Source organism: Accipiter gentilis, chromosome 14 (assembly GCF_929443795.1).
Source record: "Accipiter gentilis chromosome 14, bAccGen1.1, whole genome shotgun sequence".
In the NCBI taxonomy this organism is placed as follows: domain Eukaryota; kingdom Metazoa; phylum Chordata; class Aves; order Accipitriformes; family Accipitridae; genus Astur; species Astur gentilis.
Genome location: NC_064893.1, coordinates 4,216,053 through 4,240,536, shown reverse-complemented (window position 1 = coordinate 4,240,536; position 24,484 = coordinate 4,216,053). Strand labels below are relative to the sequence as shown.

Genomic DNA, 24,484 nt, shown 5'->3' with positions numbered 1-24,484 from the left:
TTGATGTAATTTCTTTAATTTTCAAGTAAGATCCACACTATAGATATGGTTGAAATAAAACCTAGGACAAGCCAGCACCTAGCCAAATGAACAAATACCTTGTCATGTAAAAATGTTTTGCTTGTCATGTATATGAAGTTACAATCCCCTACACAACTAAGCACTTGGGAAAATCTTCAAGTACACTTCAACAACACATCTGATTTGAAGACAACATTCACTATGTTTTTTTAAGAAAAATCTGTCTTGATCACTGTTCTTTAAAGCTTCACTGTGTCTCCTTCATCTTGCAATATTTTCAGTTCTGAATCAGCACTGGGGTCCTTGGAGCTATACATCTAGTAGGCATTTTTCATCGGGTAAAAGGGAACCCAACTCTTTGCTTGAAACCTCAAGGTTTGTTAAAAAAATAAAAGGGGGGGACACTCTTACTCCACACTTCAAGAGCAATAATGGCCCATGGATTAGCTGATATATTAGCTCTAAGTAGAAAACTATAATATTTTACTCAGAAATAACCCTGGATAGTTGCCTTGAATAACCCAAGGCCTGCAGAGTGCTATCTTTCCTACATTTGCAAAGCAACTTTGTTTGTTTTAACTATTGAAAGTAAAACAAATCTCACACTTAAGTCCCAGCAAAATGTGCACAGAGGCACCCTATTTCATAAACCAGAAAATTCTTTCCATATATGGTGCTTTTTGCCTGTCTTCATTGTGATTTCAATCTACAGACAATTACACCACTAGAATGGACAGAAATTTTGAAATTCAACTGAAAATATTTTTTCTGAAGTTAGAAAAAGAAAATTAATTTAAACCAGAACAGATGTTGAAAATGAAATGCGATAACTCTTCCAGTACTTGCTGACTGCCACCAGGATCTCTATGCAGTCAAGAAAATGTGTTCTAAATATCTACTAAAAGAAACAACAGAAAAACAAATAAGGAGAGGAAGAGCAAGGTGGAAGCAAGGGATATGGGATGGCAGAGCTACATTACTGAAAACTGGGAATGAACTGGCTATTCTTGTCTACTGCTATTCTGTACTGAAAATGTATTAATTTAAAAGGTTCTGGACTGACAGAGGACCAAATCCTATGTACCTCGCAAAAATCCAGAACAAATCCTCAACCCAAACACTTTCATCAGGTTGCTGCAATGGTCCTATACTCCGTAACTCTCCCAGAAAAGCCAGGGCATCTGACCACCTCCTAATCAGCCCTTTGACAGAAGCCTAATGCAGGAGTTGGAATTTCCCTTCTCAGTAAAGGGACAGACAGGTTATTGCTGTACATAACTGAAATGTAATAAAGTTATAATACGTATTTTGCCTGCTCTTTCTGTCTCTAGTGCATTTTTCATGAAAGAACCATAGAAGGATTTAAAACCAGGATAGTTCATCCATTAGGCAATGACCTCATCTGTAGGCCAATTTTTGAGGAGGACTAAACCAGACCTTATTATGAACAGGGAAAAATTTTACTGTTAATTTTTTTAGACCTGTCAGCTGCATACATGCCATTGAGAATAAGTTCTTTTTTCACTACTGTAGCCTTAAAAGGCAATGAGCCTACTCATATGGAGGCTACTTTTTGATAAAGAACTTCAAAATAAACATGCCTATTTTGTGCGACAGATTACATGCATGTATACATACTCTGTTTGGAGGACACTCAGGGTTATAAAAGCCCAAAACAGGATCAAAAGGAAGGGGAAAAGAAAGGATTTCAGTCCTAGAGTACAATCTACATTTCATTCAAGTGAATGGAAATCTTCACTTCGATTTGAAGAGAGGTTGCATTCTACCCAAAATGAGCTATAGATCCCAATTGTTAAGCACAACATTTGGAAAGCTTCTCAGGAAAGTCTACTGTACATATTACAGTTGGCCACTTTTGAGTTCCTCTTATATTCCAAGACTTGTTTCAGCTGCATGTGTGCATTAGTACTATATTACATGTATGTAACATATACTTACACGAGTAATTTTTATAGATTTAAATTTTGACTGCAGTACTTTTTTACATGCATTTTTACAATGAAAAATGCAAACAGTGCTTCAAGCAGGCATTCATACATTTCTTTCACTAGGATCAGCATTAGGTACTTGCAATTACTAGGGTACTACACTGTATACTCACATATTTTAAACAATATTCTTAATGCTGTAATTGCAGGAATCTCTCAACTTTACAAACAGGTGGTGAACTTGGAAATGCATATGTTTGGGTATCTGCTTGTGAAAAACTGCATATGCACAAGTCGCAGATTTTGGAAACAAGGCCTATAAACCATGTGCTCAAAATGGTAATCCAATGACAGCCATCTAACGACCAGAGATAATTACAAAATATTCCCTGTTACTACCCTATCCCTGCAACCTACAATACTGCACATAGTACAAATTAATCTGAAAGGTTCTGGCACACTGAATTACAAGACTCAATCAGAACATGATACCCAATAAGACAGATGATTGGTGTGATAAGAAATGATGGATATTGCAGTGTAACTCACTCTGCTTTCCTTGGCACTAGCATACATGCATTTACCCCAGCATAAAAACTCTTGCAAAACATACGTCAGGCCATTTCTTCATAAGCAAGCAAAAATAGTTCATCTATTCACTAGGCAAGGAGGAAATACTATAAGCCAAGGAGTGGACAGAAATCAGGATGCCCCAAAGCCTTCCTGGAGTCCTACCAAAGAAACTTTGGTGTGGGGAAATTGGCCTTCCACAGCCAACCTTTTCCAGTCCCTCTGGATTTGAATGAGCAACCTTAAACAAAACCTTAAAGTGCTTTGCTTTTTAAAAGAGGGTGTTGGACTGAAATGCTTAACCATAAAGACCAGCTCGTCTTTTAAATCAACAGTTGTGCCCACTTAAGAGGCACCAAAGGGGCACTGTGGTTTTCTTTTAAAGATTAAAAAAGAGAAGCAGAGAAAGAAATATATCCCCTTATTTCCTTAAAATTGCTAGTGCTTCAGGAGCTTCTGAAGCACTGGGCTGTTTTATTAAAATTGCCTCTTGGTAGCATTATAGTGTTGCCAAGAAGTACTGCTCACTGCAGTGATTAAAAAGTTACTCTTTTTCTTAGGAAAGCTTTGAACTGTTTAGTCTGTCCCCCCAACAGTAGCAAGTGAGCAAAGGGCATGTTTTTAAAAAATAAATTAAGACAAATAAAAAGCTTAGCACAATGGAATTGGATCCCTGTCTTCCCCCAGTAAATATATCTAATATCACATGCCTATTCAGAGTGGGGAGAAGGGATTTCCCCTCAGTAACCTCTGTGAGAGAAAGAGAGAAGAGCACGCAATTGTTTCCCATCTCATTGTATGCGTTACTAAGCCATGATGCCAGCCACATGCTGATTATCTCTCATGTTACATAAAGGGCTCTCCTGCGGTGCCAATTGCCTGCCGTGTGGTCTGTATCCTGTTACATAAAGTGTTATCCTGTACCACCACGCACTGTGCCAAAGCGCTATTCTTTGCCACCATGCTCCCCGTCTTCAGATCTCAAACGCCCTTTGTTTCCATGCCTGCTTCTGCCCACATCTTAAAAGCCACCTAATGATTAAAACAAAACACAAATACTTCTCAATAAACAGTGATTTTGCAGTTACGCTGTAAAATGAGAAAGAACACAAATAATTGTTGCTCAGGGATCCTGGAGGCTATGAGAGAGCTGTACGAAAAGATCCCATTAAAGACAGAGTCACTGTACGGTCCTCTGCGACTCAGACATTGCACCTACATGCTTCTATCATTTATGGGTCATTCTGAAGGTAGCGTTTTATCTGCCTCAACGTTTTTCTAAGGCAATCCTGAGATCAGCTGTACTGCTTAAGATGAAAGCAGCCTCGGAGTAAAACACACTCAGAATAGCTGTCTCTCATGATGTATTGCAATAACACATTGTCAAAGGGCTCTGCTGCTCCAGCGATCTGTAAACATGCTGTATCATCAAAACAGTGCAGGAGTGATGATGTGTTACTGGAAAGATGGCAGCAGTATAGGAGGAGCACATCTAGAAGCAGAGTTCACCTGACTGTAGGCTGACAGCCAATTCACACAGTACAGTGTAATAGAAACTGCTCTTTTGGGTGGCCTAGCAGGAATGAAACTGCTAAATTAGCTGCCCTGGCACTACTGTTTCTGGCAAATGAAAACAGCAAGTCTTACATGCACGAAGATAAAGGTTAGGCAAAGGGTTTCCCAGTTGAGGAAAGATGAAAGAGAAACTGAATTATCAAATTTTTGTGAAGCCACAGAAAACAGAATCTCATCTCCCAGGGCTCATGGCCTTTTCTACAACTGCTTTGCAAAGAGGGACTGACAGCCAGCAGGACTATATATTTTCCTTTGAATCACTGTATGAGGCTAAGAGGTAATTTAGTAGAAATCTTTCAATTTGTTATTTTCACTGTTTTTAAAATATTTCTCAGATCTCAAATAACCCTTTTTTGTGTCTGGTAACATGTTCATCAAATAACAATGCAATCCATCTTCAGGAGGAAAGAAATCCCCCAAACAAGAGCAAAAATAGCTCTGCCTGGTCACTCTCACTTATATAAGGGCCAAGATTAACTACAGGGACGAGATTTCAACTTTGCTGAATCAAACAGCCTCACTCCCAGTCACATGATGAAGGCTGGGAAAGGAAGATGCATTACTTCTTCATTTAAATCAGTGCCTCTTGAGACTTTACTACAAAGACATGGGACAAAGTCTTGATGCCAAGCAGAAAGCACGCAGATAGGTTTGTAAGTATTAGTTTCCCTGCAGTTCTACATCAGACCTCATACTAGAGGCGGCAAATACAAAAAAAACCCAACCACCCACCAAAACCCCAAACACCCAAAAACCAAACAAAAAAAAAACAAAACCAAAAAAAACACCAGCCCAATACAACCTTTCAACACTATTAGTCTTGGAAATTGCAATTGGTGGATTCAGTTTTTGTGACAACATGAACAGTGTCCTCCAATATTTGACTTAAACAGAAAGTTTACAAGAAAATAACAGCAGGGCTCTGCTTGAAAAGGTTCAAAAAGTTCAAGATTTAAAAAGCATTGAGGAAAAACCCGAACCCTGCCACAAAGCCTTTATCTTGTACAGAAGAACTAGCAGAGAAACAGTATTATTGCCTTCATGCAAAACTCACAGCAGAGACTTTCCATTTGGTGCCACTAGCTTTGAATTGGGACAAAATTACTCCTAGAGTCATGCAAGAAAATGCAGTGGCTGTGAAGATAGCATAGTAGTAAAAAAGGAAAAAAATCAATAATAGATAGTAGCTTCATGGTGCATAAACACTATGGAAGTGATTTTTGGTTGTTTGGGGTTTTTTTAAGTTAAAATAATGCAATCAATGTTTCTTGTCTAGATAAGCTTTCTTGCACTGTACATTGTGTCATACTGCACCATACATTCTTTATCCCCCTCTATTGCATCCCTAGGGTCAAAGGTAGAAGATAGAAAAATTCCTGGAATAATATCTGCAATAAATTATTATTAACTATTATAATTCAACATGGGCATATAAACGACACTTTAAAGAAAATTGAATTTGTTGAAAATTAAACCAAACCTGGTGTTACTTTGAACAAGAAGCGCTCTGATTGTTTTCAGATTTCCATTATAAAATAGGCTTTTTTGTTTTATGTGTTATATACCCTCTGAGGAAAGGAATTGTACCTCAAAACATATGGGTGTTCAGAATCTTTATTTTTAAATACAATGCTCCATGCTCACAAAACTCTGCTTGGAAGCCAAGGAATTTATAACAAGGTGCATAGCAGCAAACCTGTAAGAAGGCTAAAAATGAAGAAAAACAGAGCTTGTATTCATTAATTAAAATAAATAAGGGAGCACAGAAGTGAAAGTGACCTTAATTTGGGGACAAATATCTGTGGTTTAATTTAGTGATGTCCTCTCGCTATCTGTGGGTGTATAGGCACTGACATAGGCAAGAAGACAGTAATAAACAGACATTTATTTTGTGGAGCAGGCATATTGCTTTCAGTCTACTGCATGGTGCTTTCATTTTATTGCTGTAATATGTTACACTGAAAGCAGGAAGAAGGCACTCTGCTATCTGGATTTTAAGGAATTTTTTCATGCACAGCTTTTCTTTTAAAACACATGTTCTGTTAGAACAACAAGCTTACACATCTTATTTTATACTAAGTGCTATATAAACTTGAATGCTGTTAAATATTCTCTTATAGTATAAGCCATAACTGAGTGTGCCCCACTAGGATTCGGTGTATGTCTTGGGCGTGTTTCAGCCTTGTGTATTAAACCACCTGTGAAGCGTGCTTATAATCCACTAATGCACACCCGGGATAAGCTTTTTACTATTGGGGGAATGGCTCATTAATTTTACATTACAAAAAAAATGTAAACACTCATTTTTGGTTGGGTTTATGCAACTTACCCTTTTATTACAGAAAGTCATTTCCAGTGAGGGGTAAGAGCATGGAGAGGTGAAGGCTATCATTGTTTTTTATCTAGGTTGTCCAAAACCTTGTTGGTTTTTTTTACCTAATGGAGTTATTTTCCCTCTCTCTGCCCTCAGCTGCAGAAGCTTAACTACTTGTCTATGGCTGTGTTCTGCATTCATCCTTTCATTAAAAGCTGAGACCAATATGCCAAAGGGGCCACAGAATTGTCATTTAAAAGGAAACCTTGACAAGACATGAAGCAGCAATTAAAAATATTGTCCCTTACAAAGGACACGTCCTGCCTCCGCTCCTTGCTCTACTATCTATCCTATTCTGATACATTAATACCTTATGTCAACCCATCAGGACTCCTCCCACATGCACAAACTTAGTCTGATGGAGACATGAAACCTCTGCCTGCACTACCAAGGTGAGCACGACTGTGATTTTTCTAAAAAGACTCACTGAACCAGTCAGAGTGTAAGTGTTGAATAGTCAAAATTCACATCCAGAATCTGATTGCTTACATTTGCAAATGCTTTCCGATATTTCAGATCTGTCTGTTCCCTCCTGATGACGCCTCTGAGCCTGGCAATCACCATCTTTCTTGCAGGCCTAAGAGCAGGTGGAGAAGAGGAACTGGAAAACACTTCACTTCAAGGATAGTCATATGGCATGAAGGGACCAGCAACCAGTAGTCTGCCTACATGCACGAACAGCTAGTTTGCCCATGCAAAGTTGCACAATTAAACTGCACGTACAACAGTTTTATGAACAGTCCTGGACTTCACAAGTTTTGGAAGTTGGGCTCTGCAACTATAAAATTATACACTTGATATATATTATAAGTACAGTAAATAGAGTATAATTAGAACAGAATACAATGTACTATTTTTCACTGCTTTTTATTCCTACTTCCCTAGAGCTACAAAATGAGCTTCTAATGAGCTTTGGGTAGTCACATAAATAGAAAACCTTACGTTATAATGCCTGATAGTGATCTAAACTGCTTAGATATGTTTTGTATTACACCACAAAACAGTGGTTTGTTCATGGAATGGAACAAAATTTCATGTTACTCGTACTTTGGCCCTAGGCACGCATGTGTTGAAACCATAATCCCCAACGTATTTCAGAATATGTTTGGACAACCAAAGTTGCTCTGTGAAAATGACCCAAAAGGAAAAACCCCTATCCATTAAAAACACAAATTACTGAGACCTCAATGTTTAAGTGTAGCCTACAGCACATAAAGAAAAATTTCCAATACACTGCTAATTTTTCCAGTTAAAAAGAAAACGAAGATGAGAAGGATGTATTCAGGAACCACATAGGAAAGCTGTAAACTAGCTGTATATGGATTAACATTATACCATTCTACCCAAAAGAAACAAAATATTCTATGCCAAGACAGGAAATCTCCTATTAAAATGCCTTCGAACATGACTGTACAGATATACACTGATTTCATATAGATGGGTTCTCCCCTAAGATTTGCAACAGCCATTTTCTTTAATATGAAAAGTCAGGAAAGAACACTGACAGTAGCAGGAAGTATTTTCCCCCACTCTAGCGGTTCCTTACAGATACTAGGCAGGGAATTATCTGTGTATGGGAAGTGTAAGTGGCATTACCCTCACAACACCTCTGCGAGGGAGATGGATAAACAGACAGGTAGACAGACAAACTGACAGACCGATAGACAGGTATGCAGAGACTAAGTGAATTACCAAGGGTCAACCAAGGAACTTGCTGCAGTCAAGAAATGGATCCAGATCCCCCAAGTTCTTATCCAGTGTTTCAAATACAAGCTCATCTTCAAAAAGCAGTAATTTTTTACCAGGTAACAACTAATAGATTTATACTATTTCTGTTTATTATTTTATCTGCAGGACCTGAAGCTTCAGTAGATCATTTTTGTAGCCTCTTAAGTGCCTATTTTATGCAAATGGACCAGAACTGGATCTTAAAAAAAAATAATTAATAGGTTTGAAAAGGTTTAGACATAAAAGTCCACATCTACATTCTTCAAAAACATGTTTTTATGCATTACCTTCCTTTCCCAAACTGGGAACCCAAACAAAACAGATTCCAATTGATGTTACATATTTGGATTAATCCTTTTTGCTCTTACTTCTTCAGAGTAATTCAAGGAATAAGCAGCCTTGCACTGTTTATATGAGCATTGCTATAAAGGTAACTAGAAAAAGTGTTAACATTTGATTTGAAACTCACAGGGATAAAAAAGGTCAATTGCTCATCATAAAAGATATACTGTCAGATGGCATACTGTGCATTAAAAATAAGCAGAAAGTTACAGTGATTAATTCTATTGTATTTTTACAACAAGAAAAACTAAGAAGTGAAAATATTCCCCTGAAATCAAAAAATCCTTCTTGGGAAGGGCTCCATTTTGGTTTACATGCAGCTCCATTTTACATGATGTTGGCTGTGAAAAGGGATTTTCAGCTGGTCTTTAGTGGAATTTATGCTAGTTTTAAGGCCTTTTGCATAGCCAGAGGAGTGTAAGGAGCCTTGATGTAAATGAAAATCTGCTTTTTAATGTCCACACTCCTCAAAGTAATAAAGATTTTATTATTTTAAAAGTTATGTGCACCCACTGTGCAATATCAAATATGCATGTTGTAAACACTGTGGACCAAGTTCAGACATGATGTAAGCATGTGTAACTTGACTGACTTCAAAGGGACCACTTGTGAAACAGAATACTACTTAGCACGGCTATGAGCTGCAGGATCCATGCTAAGTAGTCACATTATTTTAAATAGAATTTTTTGAGCAGTATAGTGTTACGCAACATCAGAAAGTAACGCAGAATTAGGCTGTCAGTAATCTATGGGGTCGAGTATCAAAAGAATTGTGACTTCATGCAAGACACAAAAAACATTTCAAACAAACTGAAAAGAGCAGACATTGCGAGTGCTGAGATGTTATTTCAGAGCAAGAATGGCCACCACTGCTTTAAACAAGAAAAGGCTAATAGTTCATGGACACTGATGCTGCATATAAGAAAAGCAGTTGCTGTGTAGGCAATGTATGGAGAAAAGAGAAAAGAAAAAGGGCAAGGAGCAGGACCCTGCAGTCTTGGGAGATGGGACCACAATCGGGAAAATGACAGGAAAGACCAGCCAGAACACTGGCACGTGCACTCATACACAGAGACCAGAAAACCAGGCAAGTAGGTGGCACTGATCTTGTGTGTCATTTTGCAGAACTGCATTCACTCTTTAACTTGCATCTACTGCACTGCTGTATTCTTACCAATCAAAGTCCTTTTGGACAATATAAAATGAAGTTATAGCTTGTAACGTGGCAGACATTAGTTACTACTTTTTTTTTTTTTTTTTTGGAAGGACTAGGGCATTAGATGATTCACAACCATGAAGATGTTTCATCATGGATCACCAATTTGCAGACTGAGAGCTTGAAATCAAGTGGAAAAGAAACTCATCAGAGAAACCACAGGCAAGCAATGCTGCTGAAAAAAAGACATTCAAGAATGGCACCAAAAAAGATGCTCAAAGAGAAGAGGCCTTTGTGAAATAAATACATGGAACAGAGCTTCTGACTTTCTACACAGATGAGCCTCATTCCCAGGTGTTGCCTTTTGAGCAGTATTGGCCAATGAAGACTTCGTCTGGCAAAGCTACTGCAGGATTTGGGAAGAAGTTGTTCTGACTTACAGGACAAATGCACACGGACTTTTTCTTGTGAAAGTTGAACAAATTACTGCATCCTTTCAAAATCCCACCAAAATCACTGTTTTGCTCAGAAAAACTCCAGAGGCATTTTATTTTGTAAATTTAAAATTTGCAAAAGCAGTCAAATTTCATAAAACAAGGGTGGACTTATTTCTTTCAGCAACAAGGGAAAGGCTGCAAGTGTTCTTTTCTCACAACATGAGCAAGTGGCTGACTTACTGTTCCTTTTCTGTCAAAAGATATGGTGACAGGAATAATCTGTGCCCTGGTCAAGAATGTGAAAAAGCAGCATTTGCAGCCGTTTTGCAAGTCAGTTTGAATAAATCATCTAAGATGGCTTCCCAATTTAATATCAGATATGAATCTTAAAGTGATGTGAAAAAGAACTGCTAATAAATACCCATATAAATATACAAGCTTTTTTTCAAATGCCAAACATATTCATACATGAGAACAGCCCTAAATGGTCACACTGCACTGGAATATACTGCGAGAGAGGACAACTCCCAAAAGTGTCAAATACCAATTCATTTTTAAATGACGTTTATTGGCCTCAAGAGGAATACAGCTGATGTAGTATTTGAATTTTGCCCAGAGTACAACTCTTCTTGTTTGAACACTCGTTTGGTTCTCCCTGTGCTTTGATGATATCCTGAAGTTTGTACAACTTGCTTACTTAACTGATATTTTTGCCCAGTCAAGGACTGTAAGAGCATACAATGTATAGGGGAGTAACAAAGCCATGCTTCTAAACACTGATTCTGGGGACTCAGCAAATAAATGAAGGTAGTTTTGACATGTTTCGTGCTTTGGGAGTGTGCCAGAAAGCACCTTCCATTCGAAATGAATACATGTATTATTCATGAAAATTTGACACTGCTCAAATAACCCCCATATGAATAGTTCCCCAGAGACTAATGTAGTGATGAGTGTATTAGTAAGTCCTTCACAACAGTAAGTAGTGATATTTAACACTTGTCTTAAGAAACATCAGCTGTCTCTTGGAGATGCTGAAGACTTTATCCAATAACTGACCCCAGGAAAAAGGCCTGTAGCTACATGTATATAATTGGCCGTTACAAAACCAGCCAGGAAATAAATGTTTAATGCTTTTTATATTGGCATAGTTACATGACAGGGGGTTTTCAATGTCTGGCCTGTTACAGACAATATAAAGGGTCAAGCCTGAAGCTGCCACAGATCTATGATTCCAGACACTTCCACTATCACAGCACATTATTTAACAAATGAAATACATCCATATCCTGAAAGATGAGCACAGAGTTCTAAAATTATTCTGTGTATGCAGCTTTGGGGTGACCACACGGAAAAAAGTATGTGATCATAAATCACTTGATAATTGAGAGGCTTAAGCAGACCAAAACAAATTTTATTTTAAATTCTGTATATTTCAGCTCAGACCTGCATTACAATGTGAAGAGAAAGACTGCCGTAATTTGAATCCTGGATAATAGAACACCTACTGGTAAACATTAACGATAAAAATTCTGAATGTCTTTGAGTGGCAAATTCTTACCTCTATGTAATCTAATATTCACCTGTTTGCCAGTGTATGATCATTTTTATTGTATTCTCGTGCCAATACAGATGCTTGCCTGTGTATTTAAATGTCTTTGAAATATCACAACATTGAATCCTACAAAAAGCTATAAAAATGAAGCTTGTAAAGAGTAAGATGTTCTTCCAAATTTTGTTACAAATTCACAGTTTTGAATGATTTGCGTGATGCTTTACTTTTTCTGCAGTCTTGCTTGAAATAAAGCTGTCAAATGCGTTCCTAGCTATTGAACAGAACATTACTGTTTGTGCTTTTACTGGTCAGCAGCAAGAAATGAAAGAAAGCCTAGCTTCACCCTGTTAGGCATAATTCCCTACGCTCTCTGTCTCAAAGGAACATACTGGGGGGTGGGGTAAGAAATGAGATTTTAAAGGTGGACTCAAAGAAGAATTTAAAGTATACATTGCTTTTAGCCTGATGACCGCAATACAGAGGGAAAGCTGGGGGGGCGGGGCGCTGGTGGAATTTAACTCCTGTTACGGCTATCCAGAGCAGCCTTCGAAATCACGACCACAGCCCCAAGGGGAGCAGGGGGGCAAGGGGCCGGGGGGAGCAGCCCTCGCCCAGCAGAGGGAGCTCCCGCCCGGGGCCGCCGCGTCCGCCCCGGCTCCAAGCTCCGCCTCGCCTCGCCTCGCCTCACCGGGAGGATTCGCTCCGCTTCCAGGCCTTGGGCAGGCCAGCCGGGCAAGGCCAGGAGGGGAAGGAGAGGGGACAGGGAGGTCACTTAGGGCAGCCCCCGGGCAGGAGGTGCTGCCAGTCGTGATGGGGAGGAGCGCTCCCACCGCCTCCTTGCAACGGGAGTTTTGCAGCCTGGCAGCCTGGGCTTGAGTGCACGCACAAACGACAACTAAGCGTACGTCGGCAGAATAATTTGGAAGTCATCAGACTGCACAGCTAACTCTGAATCCTCTTGGTATAAAAATAATCCTTAATGAGATGTAGCAATCAGGAAGACGAAGAAAGAAAGGAATGGTGCATCCTGCCAGGTTCCTGGCCTGCCTGCCTCCTGTCAGATGCTGGAAAAATACCCTGAAATTTTGTCGTACCTAGTAGCACATCCCAGATCTATTTATTGCTTGTTTTCAAACTCATCTAATGTATGTTGCTTTGCCAAAGCAAGTGCCAATTTCAGAAGCCCCCGTCAGCCCTGAAGTAAACAAAATAAATGTACCATTAATGGCTTGCTTGGATCCAGTTCCGTCATCCACAGCATTTCAACTCTTAGCAATTTTCTTGTGTTTACTGAAACTGGGACGAAGCCCCAGTGTCCTTGACATACAGAAATCAGAAGTATAACAACAGAAAGAAGAGCAAAACAATTATTAGACTTGACAGACTACAGGCGACAACCCATAAAATCCATGTATTGCACAAACAGTGCAACTTTAGGAGATAAGGACATTTGTAAAATTCAGGTTGAGATTTGGTTTCTGAAAAAAACACAGTTAGGAAATGGTGAAATCTACAGCTTTTTTACAGGTCAATCTCTCTTAAAAAAGGAAGATAAAATATCCTTCAATGTAGAAACATAAGAAACGTGGTCAGGTTCAAACACTAAGGGGGACTGAAAGCATAAACACTCTAAGGTGTAACAAATCCTGTTGCTACAAAATGTTAGCAGACATTTGACTTAATTCTTTAGCCCCACATAGCCAAAAATAAATTTGCCTCCTTCCTTTTTGCATGTTTACATTTCTCAAAAACTTGTAGAAACTAATCCTATCCAATCAGATTATCTTTATGGCAAGTATAGCATTCCCAACAGCTGGAAACCAAGCATTCCTCCAAGAAGTAAACAATAGCTAGGAGAGGAATTTCAGCCCATTCTTTGACACAGATAATCCAGAAAAGTTTCCACTTCTGAAGTGTTTTGGGGAATACTGGGAGATATACTCATCTAAGCACCCGAGCAGTAAGCCCCTCTATACTGAAAAGACCGGCTATTCAGTCACCTGAAGCTACATACTGTGGGCAAATCCATATTGCAGTCAAAGAGAAACCAGAGCCCATTAAAAATCCTAGCCTGGATACTGCTAACAGTACAGAGGTAGCCTACACCAGACACTGCAAAAGTCATCTACCCTGATATCTGAGATGACAAGACTCAGTTAGTTTTTCCAAGTTCCCCATGGCCACTTATTAAACAGTTAAATGCTGTGCTAATACATGCTCTGACTGTATCACTGGCTGACCTGTTAATGCTCCATGGCATTCATGACTCCATTTGGTCTCCTGCAGTCACCTGTAGCATCTTTAAGCAGTACTGTCTGAAACTTCCCTATCACATTGTTAGCAAGAGGGGACCAAGGGGGGGGGTGGGGGGGGGGGGGTGGTAATACAAATAACTAAATTATTTACTCCCTCCTTGTATCCACTCCAGCTCCATTGCCTTATTTTTCCAAACAGCCCACACATACAAGCTTCCAGTGCCTGCACACCAGGACAGACCTAGCACAGTTAGAGCTTTAACTTCTCTACTGGTTAATAGAATTTTTTGACACTACTTGCTTGCTCTGCTCATACAGCTGAAACGATCATATTGTACAACATCGTCTTTGTGTCAGTGATTTAACATTGGTATCCCAGTAAAAGTTTCTATGCAGTTCAATGACTTGGAAGTCTTGTAATCCCAAAACCCAAATAGAAGCCATGACTGTGTATACATATATTAAACAAATCACAAAATTTACAGACACAGACATTATGCAATTATGGGTTTTATAAAAAAACAGTCAGAATCCTCTATGACCAAAGCTAGGCACTGCAAACTTCCCTGTGATCTCCTTTAAAAGTTATTCTATTTTGCCCTGCAAAGGCCATTTCTAAAGGTGAGTTACTACTACTACTGGAAAGTCCAGTAGATGGATATGCTGGTGGTAACCCCTGTTGCACAAACTTTGCTTGTGAGGAATTAATTGAGAATACTTTTTCATTTCCCTGAAAAATACCAACAGCCGCCAGTGAGCATGAGAATTTTAAGGTCAAAAAATCTGCATCTAGGAACGGCCCCTCAAGAACTCACTCTCCCACTGTGAAACCTAAGAATCCTAAAAGCAGCACATCTGACGGAGGCTGGAAAAAGATAAAACAAGCAGAGTGCTCATTACATCATGTAAAAGCAGTGAATATTGCAGTAGGTAAGCATGTTGGTTATATAAAGCAGAGGAGTTTTCTCAGCATGTATATCACTATCTTAAAAAAAAAAAAAAAAAGGCTGTTCAACAGAACAGAGGGAAGGGACTTCTACACCACTAAATCCAATCCTCTGCTACAATAACCAACCACAGTATGCAATCCCTTTTGTATTAGGTTAAATGGGGACTGTAGACTGGTATTTCTTGCATAAAAAGGAACAAGGGAGTATGGTGAATACTTCCCTCTGAAGGAATATGTATGATCTGCAAGGTCTAAACTTACAGCTGGATTCCATACATGGTGTTAAAAACGAACAAAATTCTCTTTTCTCTCCCAGCCCTCCCTTCATTTCTTGTGTACTGCTGTGAATACCAGTCACAGTCTGGCCTGTAATACAGATAGGAAAAAAAAAAAAAAAGAAACAGAAAACATTAACTCTTCTAAGTAAAAATCAACAGATTTGCAGGTGAAATGAGAAATAAATCAGGTCTGCATGTTCTACTTTGCATGAGGAAATGGTTTTCCTGCAAATAAAAGCTGGATGTTCTTAAAAACACATCATAACAAAATGACAGGAGAATTATGAGAAATGAGGTAAACTCGCTAGACTGGTATCTCCAACCTGCTCAGTGATGGCTCATTCCCTAACCTGCACCTGAATTAAAACACAGAGCAAATGCTGGGCTGAAATGGACCTTAAGAGAAAGTTGTAATAAGATGAATCCTGATCACCTGTGGTGACAAAAGAAAGATTGCGAGTGTATGATCTTATAGATGGTAAAATTTAGTAGAAACCTCAGGTATTCTATCCTTCCATCAATACTGGCAATTTTTCCTTCATAAACACAAATGAAGGGAGGTTTTTAAAGTCTTCCATTAGCAGTGTGTGTTGTTTTTGTTTTTCTGCTTTAACTGATTAAAAAAAGGTTCATTGTGACTTGATGATTGCTCTACAAACTCTCAAAGCATTTCAGAAGGGTATTTTTTTGGTGGTGGTGCAATTTTTTTATGATTGTTTTTGTCCTGCTCTTAGTTGACTAGCCAGATGGATACATTTGGTTTGTATAATGGATGCATCTTATCTACTTTACTAACAGTATTGCTACATCACTGATGAGAATATAGTGTGCATGTATGAACACCAGTTTAACATCTGTTTAGGTTGACAGGTTGGACTATGGAACAAGACAAGACAAGTTATTTTCCATCTTTGGTTCTGATTCAGTAACAAAGTTGTACTTTGTTCCCACTACTGCAGGGTAATACTTATTTTAGGCAGGTGCTTTATTTTTGTATTTTAAAATGATGCAAACTTCAAGTGACTAAAAATAAAGTCCATTGAGGAAAAAGTCAATAGAAATTTTACTTCTAACATCAACAGGGCTAGAAGTTAGCCCCTGACATTGATCCCTGAAGTTACATTGCTTCAGGCAAACTAAAGATTACATTTTTAATTACACTTATTTCAAATTGCCTCTAAATGAAGACATAAAGACAAAGACTTTTACCCTAATTTCTTCACAATCTGAATTTTTCCAGGATGCTGATGGATCTGCAAGTGTTCAGGTCTTTAATAAACTCAGTAGTTGCTGAAGTGCCTACACCCATATTGAAGAAGTAATCTGTACAATTTGGGTTTTCAAAATCTCTGCCCAAATAAACAGCCTACTTTGAGGTCTGCCATCTTCCACAAGGGCCAAAACCTCTCAAAACCATGGTAATATTAAAAGTCTACTTCAATACTGTACTATAACCAGATAGTGATGAACCCAAGTCCTCAACTGGAGGGGTCAACATTTTGAATTGCAAGACTAGAGCTCTTTCAAAGGAGGTGCTGTGCTCTTGTCACTTTTTGAAAATCATCAGTTTCTTGAAGTGACCAGGTTACCGGGTTGTTCTAATAATGATACGCAACTAGATCTGTTTATTTTCCCAAATACTCTAAAATATACTGTAAAATGTACTTCTTTCAGGAGACTTGCTGTGGACTGATCTTTTAAATGGATTGTAAGTAAAATCCTGAACTCTCCCATGATTCAAAAGGGGGGGGGGGGGGGGGAAAGTGTGGATCATATTAACTTCGTTCAGAGAAATGATGTAAAAGCTCCAGGGATTGAACAGATGCATGGAGGTTCTCTCATAAAGTCCCCAAACAGATTTGTGCTAACAAGATTAAATTTCATACCTTGGGATGTTTAAGAGTTGATTTTGCATGCCTCTATTGATATAAGTGGTCTCCTTGACTTCAGTGGGTCTAACTGCATGAGCAATGATGACTCGTGAGCTGCATATGTAAAGGTGCCTTTATAGGGCATAATAAAATATGCCCAAGCCTAATATACATTTAACAAGAGCCCTTGAGGAAATTAAGATCAGAAAGACTAGCACAGCAACTGAACAGCAATAGGAATAAACCATGAAGTAGAAAAATTTGCAAGTAGGAATGTTGAAGACAAAAAGATGGCTCATACATTTGAAAAACACCACATCAATGTGAAAATCATAACTCACGCAAAGGGAGGGCTGGCTGCTATTTGATAAAACTAAATTATTTCCATTCTCCATGCAGAAAACTTTGGAAATTAATATATGTTTATCAAATAATTACAATCTGGAGATTAATCCTTCAGCATGAATGCTGACCATGTCATGCCTCCAAAAGTCCCTAAAAATTGTGTAAACAGTGGTTTGTTTTCCAAAATCATCTCTCTTACTGAAGTCTTTCACATCAACTTTCTTCCATTTTCATTAAAATGTTTTTTGCTCTGCTATGACAGAAAAAAAGCCACTCCCAGTTTTTGGTGAGCAAAATAAAATTATTGTTAAAAAAAAAGAATATATATATATATCAGGAAACAGGTAAAATTGTCTAATGTACTAGCATTGTCACTATAAAAGTAACAGCTGCATTTGCCTCAGTGGCTAGTGGTATTTGCAGATTGGATTCTGATTGAAGAATTACAAAGTATTTCTATCCATCTCAGTGGAGTTAGACTAGATGTGCACCTTTACAACCAATGGAATAATCTAGTCTGGAATTAGCAAGAGACCTTGAAATCATTAAAATTCATACATGTTATCATTAATAAATAATATTTGAATGAAAATATATTGTATCTAACTCCCACTGCAAGCTTGAATTGTACAGCATCATTTCTGTGGAGTTCAGCTGTTCTGGGAAGTCCTGGATAACAGAGAGGAAAAAAGATATCCAGGTGAGGTAAAGGGCATAGCCTTTGAAATGCTGTTATATTTCCCAAAGGAATGAGTTTATGTTGTACTTCTACCTTGCATAGGTTGTACATTTAAATCTGTCGAAGGCTGAAATGAAATCTAGCAACAAGAACTTGAACATTTGTATTTTATCTGGAGCTTACATCATTTCTGTCACCTCATGGTATACATGTTCTAAGAGAATCAAGGTACTACAGAGAATGAGTTGCCATCAACTGCTCCGTACTCTTGCTAAGAGACAGAACATGAGATGAGATGAGATGAGATAGGAAGCAGCATGGGTATAATTTATAAGGGCATTGGCATGAAATGTACATTTCTCCAAAATTGGGTAGACTATTGCATGCTTAGGAATGATAGAATGCTGCCTTCTCTGAAGCTGGCATAGATGATTTCAGTTATTATGAAGGCCAGATGGTCTTCATTACTTGTCATCAGCTATGTGGTAGGCCAGAACTTCCTCAAGGCTTCAAATGCTTTCTCTGTGACTGGCCCAAACCATGTCAACAGAGATAGGCTTGGGATGCTTGTTTTTAGGTTTTAGTTCTTGCTTCCTTGGTCACAGCAAGATACTCATGGATTCTGTTGATCTGATCATAAATTCCAGTTCTGAAGGCAGCTGGAGATGTTCCAAGAAAGTCTGTTTCTTGCAAGGAATACTTTCAGATATTGTGATCTGGTGGCCATAATTATGACTAAAAGTGTCAGAATTAGCGCAAGTTTCTGAGTAAAGTGTTCACAGTTATTTCAGGACTAGCTACATACAGGTTCAGAAGTCATGGGAACAAACAAATTCACTGAAACCCAGCCTGTAAGCACAGTATCAAGGCCTTCAGGCAAATGCTGCCCACTCGATTGACTTCCATTTAATGGTACCCTGGTAACTAGCTTCATAGCATCAGTCCAAGTACTCTCCTTCCTCATTGTAGAATGAAGTAAGAAGAGAGATAATTTTACTTTAATTTTTTTTTTCAACTTTCTGTTGAATGAGGTCTGTAAGCTGTTTCAAGAAAAAGAACAGAGAAAATTATTTGTATTTAAAGTCATTCTGGTAGACTTTCTACTAAATACCATGAACATTGCTAAATAGATTGATGAATCATGCCTGCTACTGATCACTTGTTTTCTATCCACTCATGAAAACACTTTCAACTATAGCAGATTTTTGAAGATGATCTTTTTTTGGAAATTTTCATAGAGAACAGCATAGACATTTGTTTGTGTTGTAACAGACATACTTTCAAACCAGAAAGTTTTAGCTTTCTTATGCCAGTATAGAAATGTAGTGAGTTGGTAAGAATTATTTTAATGTGAGAAATAAAACTGTGAGAGTATTCCAGTTGGATCATTCTCATGATGAAACAGGAAGGCCTATAGAGAAATATGTACTAAAATAATGAGTTTATAAATTAATAGTGATTGCTATATGTCCCTTGACAGTATCTGAATCAACTGAAGTTGTTAAAAAAAAAAAAGGCAACCTTCACATAGAGCAGTATAAGGACTGCTAGTTACTTCTGAAACTCATCTAGCCACTCTGAATTTAATTTGTTTATACTTAAAAGATTTTACCAGACTGAAGACATGAGTCAATGCAAGAATTTCATAGTTACAAAAGAAAAAGATTCACTACATTCATTATTTATATGGATTTCTTTGCTCTCCCAGAGACATACGCGTAACTTGGGCTGTGAAGGATGGCAGACTTTCTCAAATTAGAACAACATCAGAGTTTAGATGTTTCTGCTTATTTTCTCAAGCCCAAAGAACTGACGTCCCTTCATAGATGGAGTTCTTTAAGTTATTAGCCGTTTCAATCGTGCCTAAAGACTGGCCTCTTTGGCACTGAATTTTCATATCCTGTTTGGTTTTGTGTTGGTTTTTTTGGTGGAGTTTGTTGTTGTTGGTTTTTGTTTAAAAGTACTACAAGATGTTTGTAGGAAGGACACTCAGTAGATGGAAATGTCTCGAGAGGATATACTAGATACTTGCTACATGCACACACTCTCTGTAAAATGTACCCCATATGCCAATTCCCATCCACATACTCACCTATGCATATATTGATAACATTAATGCAGACAAACATTACTGCTAGGAAAAGTTACCAATCATACTATAAATAGCTATTCCAATGCCTAGCTATTTTTCAGCTGTAAAATCATTAATTCTCCCAGATGGACTGGAGGGGGAGGGAGCCAGAGCAGGAGAGGGAAAAGGGGGAGCGGAAGAGGAAATCATGGGGAAATGGAGTCTCTCTACAGAAACCAGCTCCACAAAGTCATAAACAGAAGAGATAGAGATAAAAGTGTTTAATTCAACACAGAGACAACTTTTTCAAGTGGGGGAGGGGAGGGAGGAAGCATCCTGGCAAGAAACAAGTCCCTAGTGCTTCAATTTCTCCCCAGAGAATAACCATCAGATCCTGAGCTACTTCTTACGAGCACAATTTCCTCATTGTTAGCAGCTGTTCATTGGTTAGCATTGCACAACTGGCCAGGTGCATTATGAAGGGAATGAAGGAGGAGAGGGGGTTGTCTTCCTCTAAACCATCAGATGGACTAATAGTATTCTCCAATACAGCAGTAACTGGCCCACATCCTAGGCTACATCTGAGTTTTACTGAATGTAAATAAATAGTGGAGGGAAAAGGACACCCACAGTCTGGACAAAGTCAGAAATAATTTTCAGGTATGTGTGGTTTTTTTATGCCCCCACTTCCCCAGAAGCTTGGGACTGCAAGATGATGATTATGTTTTTTTTTCTTCCTAGCCTCCTGAGGATTCCCGGGCAAGTCTCAGGGACTTGACCAGTCCTTCACCATCTGCTTTGGGGGCAGGCAGCTAGCTGGCTCACATTCAGGCCTGTCAAGTTTACATTACATACCGTGGCTGCTGATATTAAAATGGACAAATAGAAGTTATTCTGAAACCTCTCTGAATTGATTGCTGTCAATTTATATTTTCATCTTTTCTGTGCGCTATTTAAAAGAGTTCTTGATGTGATGGGTATTTATTTTCAGCAGTTTTTCCATATCAGTTCAAAAGCTAAAATTATTTTTGCACTGCTATTGTTGCACACTGTTGAGCAGATGATTCCACCATGACCTCATACAGAAATAATTGATGGATGTAAATTCAGACATGTTTATAGTAATTAGAACTACTGAAATACTTCAACTTAAAAAACATTTTGTCAGCAGCCTATCACTCTTGATATCCTGTCCAAAAAGTATCAGACAAAAACATGACTAGCACCCAAGAAAAGAAGGATCACAAGGATCAAGATACTAATGGTGTATGTAAACATGCACGTCTTAAATCTAAAAACTTCTCTATAATGATTGAAATTCTAAAACAGGCCTCAATTTTAATTTTTTTTTTAAATTTGAAACTAGCTGAGTTTAACATTATGACTACATTGAAATGGGAAAGATACAAAAAATCAGACTGAAACAGAGAATGCATTCAAGGAAGAGTCTGCAAAACAAATTATGTTTCCAAATGTCTAGGATCTAACACATAAACCTTAACACTGATGAAATCAGAGCATGAAAAACCTGTTTTAACCCTTTCTTTGACAGAGGATAATGTATCCTGCAGGATTTTTTGTGCAAGTAGTAATACAAATGTACAACAAAACTCAGTGAATTGTTTTCTGAACAGTATACTATCTGCACAAACACACTATTTCATACCTAGAACACCAAGCACTAAAGAAGTCAATGAGAGAATGAAACAACACATGGAGTGCCACTTGCTATACATGCTGTCCCATCCATGTCTTGCTGATCTCCAACTACGTGGATTACAGATGATAAACTTCGTAATATGTTGAGATTGCACATACACAGTTTTAGATTGGCTTTATTGCTTTGATCACTATGGAAAATAGAGAAGCATAAATAAAGATACCTACAGACTATCACATAGTAGTTAAAAGCAAAAGTTTGAAATAAAATCTGTCCTTACCATCATAAAAAGCTACCATATTTTTCTATTTCACCTCCCAAATCAAGTGCAAAAATGATATCTAAAGAATATCTAAAAAAACTTCTACCAAAAAAAAGGAAATTTGGAGAGAATAGATTTTTTTTTTAACCTAATATTATGACTTCAAAATATTTTTGTTTGACTTCAAATCATTTTCTTTTGCTGAATTTTCATCAGTTGTATTGTATTTCTGATTGTTTTCCTATATTCTTGTATGCAAATTTAAATGATATTTTTCCACTGCTTTAACCAAATGTTTCACATTGCTCCTCCTATTTCAGAAATCCCAAATAATGTTGCACTTGTGATGGGAACCGATAAACAGCTGTTAACAATGAGGAGTTTGTACTTTCAAGAAGTAGCTAAATATTTATTCCCTTGAGAAGTGCTAAAACTGAGTACTTTGTTGTTGTACTGCTTGACTCAAATGGGGCCAGATTCGTCATCAAATACAGGAGAATCACAAGAAATAGTTTTGGTCCGTTGTCTTTAACATCATTTAAATGTTTGACTGAGGCTTTCCTATTTGAATACCTAAATGAGCACTTTAATTAAATATCTCAATTCATGTTGTATTGCCTAATCAGCTCTTCTGGATAAAGCAGACAAATCACAATGCCTATGTTAGTGGGTGCTAACAACTGTAAATTTACACAAGTTTTTGAAGTCCAATGATAAAAAATTATTCAGCCTAATGTTAAAATCTTTGGCTCTAAAAATCTTGCACCTCAAGGCATAAAGAATCTGATTTTCATTTTACATTAACTGTACTATATCATGTACAAGCCTTAACATGGTTGATTTCAACTAGTTGCAATTTAAATTAGGTCCATCAAGTCTTTTTCTTCAGATCATGAAATGAGTAGAGAGATTTATCTCAGCCTGACCTATTTGTCCCAGTGGCCAAGGTGACTATATCCAGCTTCCTGGTACTGGATGGTGACTAAACACTACCCTTAAGCTCTAGATTTCTTTAGAGATCTTACAGTTGGCATCTTTCCCTTCCAGTAGGATGCTGTCACCCAGCTGCTCTGGATCTTGATACTAGTGCCTCATTTTTCTGAGTTCATAAACATTCCTGTCAAGTTCCACTCACTCTGGGCTCTCAGGTGGTTTTGGGAAATCACAGCAAGCAAGCAAAGACTACCAGCTTAGCAATGTGCAGTAACCATTGACACGTCTCGTCAACAGTATTCAGAGCCACAGATGACTAAAAGGAAGAAACGGTCTTGAACTTGCCTCTGCCCCTGTTCCTATTCCAGAATCTATTGTTTCTCTGGATGGGCTCATCAGAGGAAACCATTAAAGGAAGAAGTGCTAGAGTGTGCTGATTTTTCATGGAAGGCATCACCCCAGAACAAATGTTTTAATCCAAAATAAAATAAATAAAATCCCCAGTACAAGGTTGAGATGGAGCTATTGGTCCAGCAACGGACCACTACGATGATTAAAGGACTGGAGTATCTCTCATATGAGAAAAGGTCAGGAATGCTGCAACTGTTTAGCCTGGAGAGAAGTCTCAGGGAGAATTTTATCAATGTATATAAATACCTGAAGGGAGAGTGCAAGAGGCAGTGTAAGAGGGAGCCAGGCTCTCTTCAGTGGTGCCTAGTGACAGGGCAAGAAGCAACGGGCACAAACAGGAGGTGCCATCTGAACATCAGGAAACGTTTTTTTACTGTGAGGGTAACTGAGCATTGGAACAGGTTGTAGAATCTCCCACCTTGGATGGAGATCTTCAAAAGCCAGCTGGACATTATCATGGGAAATTTGTTCTAGGTGACCCTACTTGAGCACAGGGGTTAGACCAGATGACCTCAAGAGGTCCCTTCCAACCTCAACCCTTCTGCAATTCTGTAACGAAACTCAAAGTAATGCTCTGAAATGGAGGTTACAACACAAAGTGGAATAAAATGGAATACAAAAACCAAATCAAGTTCGTATTTCTGATATAGATACAACCTTTGCTGTAGCAGAGATTTCTTGATGCTAGTGTCAAATACAGTCCCTTTTTCAGATTTCCACAAGAAAGGAAGCCTAATTGTGTAAGAAAAGGAGTGGATGAATTAGCGATTTTTAGTATCATTATTTCCCTCTTAGATCATCAGATGAAATCTAGTTTATATCCAAATCTTTTAAAAATCACTGTCTTAGTGGCTGTTCTGTTATCTGCAATGAGTATGGCTTTAATAACAATACATTAATGCATGCTCCATCCTGCATAGGAATTAGTTACAGAACTTTTTAATCCTATACTTTCTATGGTGTTTCCAATGAAAATAAGTTGTGACACCACAATATTACATTGCTCTCTATCTAAGTGGAATACAAATGCAAGTAAGGCCAAAGCTGAATATGAGAAATACTGGCC

At 38.2% G+C, this 24,484-nt stretch overlaps 1 protein-coding gene across 4 annotated transcripts in view; it reads right to left on the bottom strand.

Moving 5' to 3' along the window:
• SUGCT (succinyl-CoA:glutarate-CoA transferase) overlaps positions 1-24,484 on the bottom strand; it is a 338,675-nt gene that overhangs the window by 126,433 nt on the left and 187,758 nt on the right. The gene's annotated exons all lie outside the window — the stretch shown is intronic.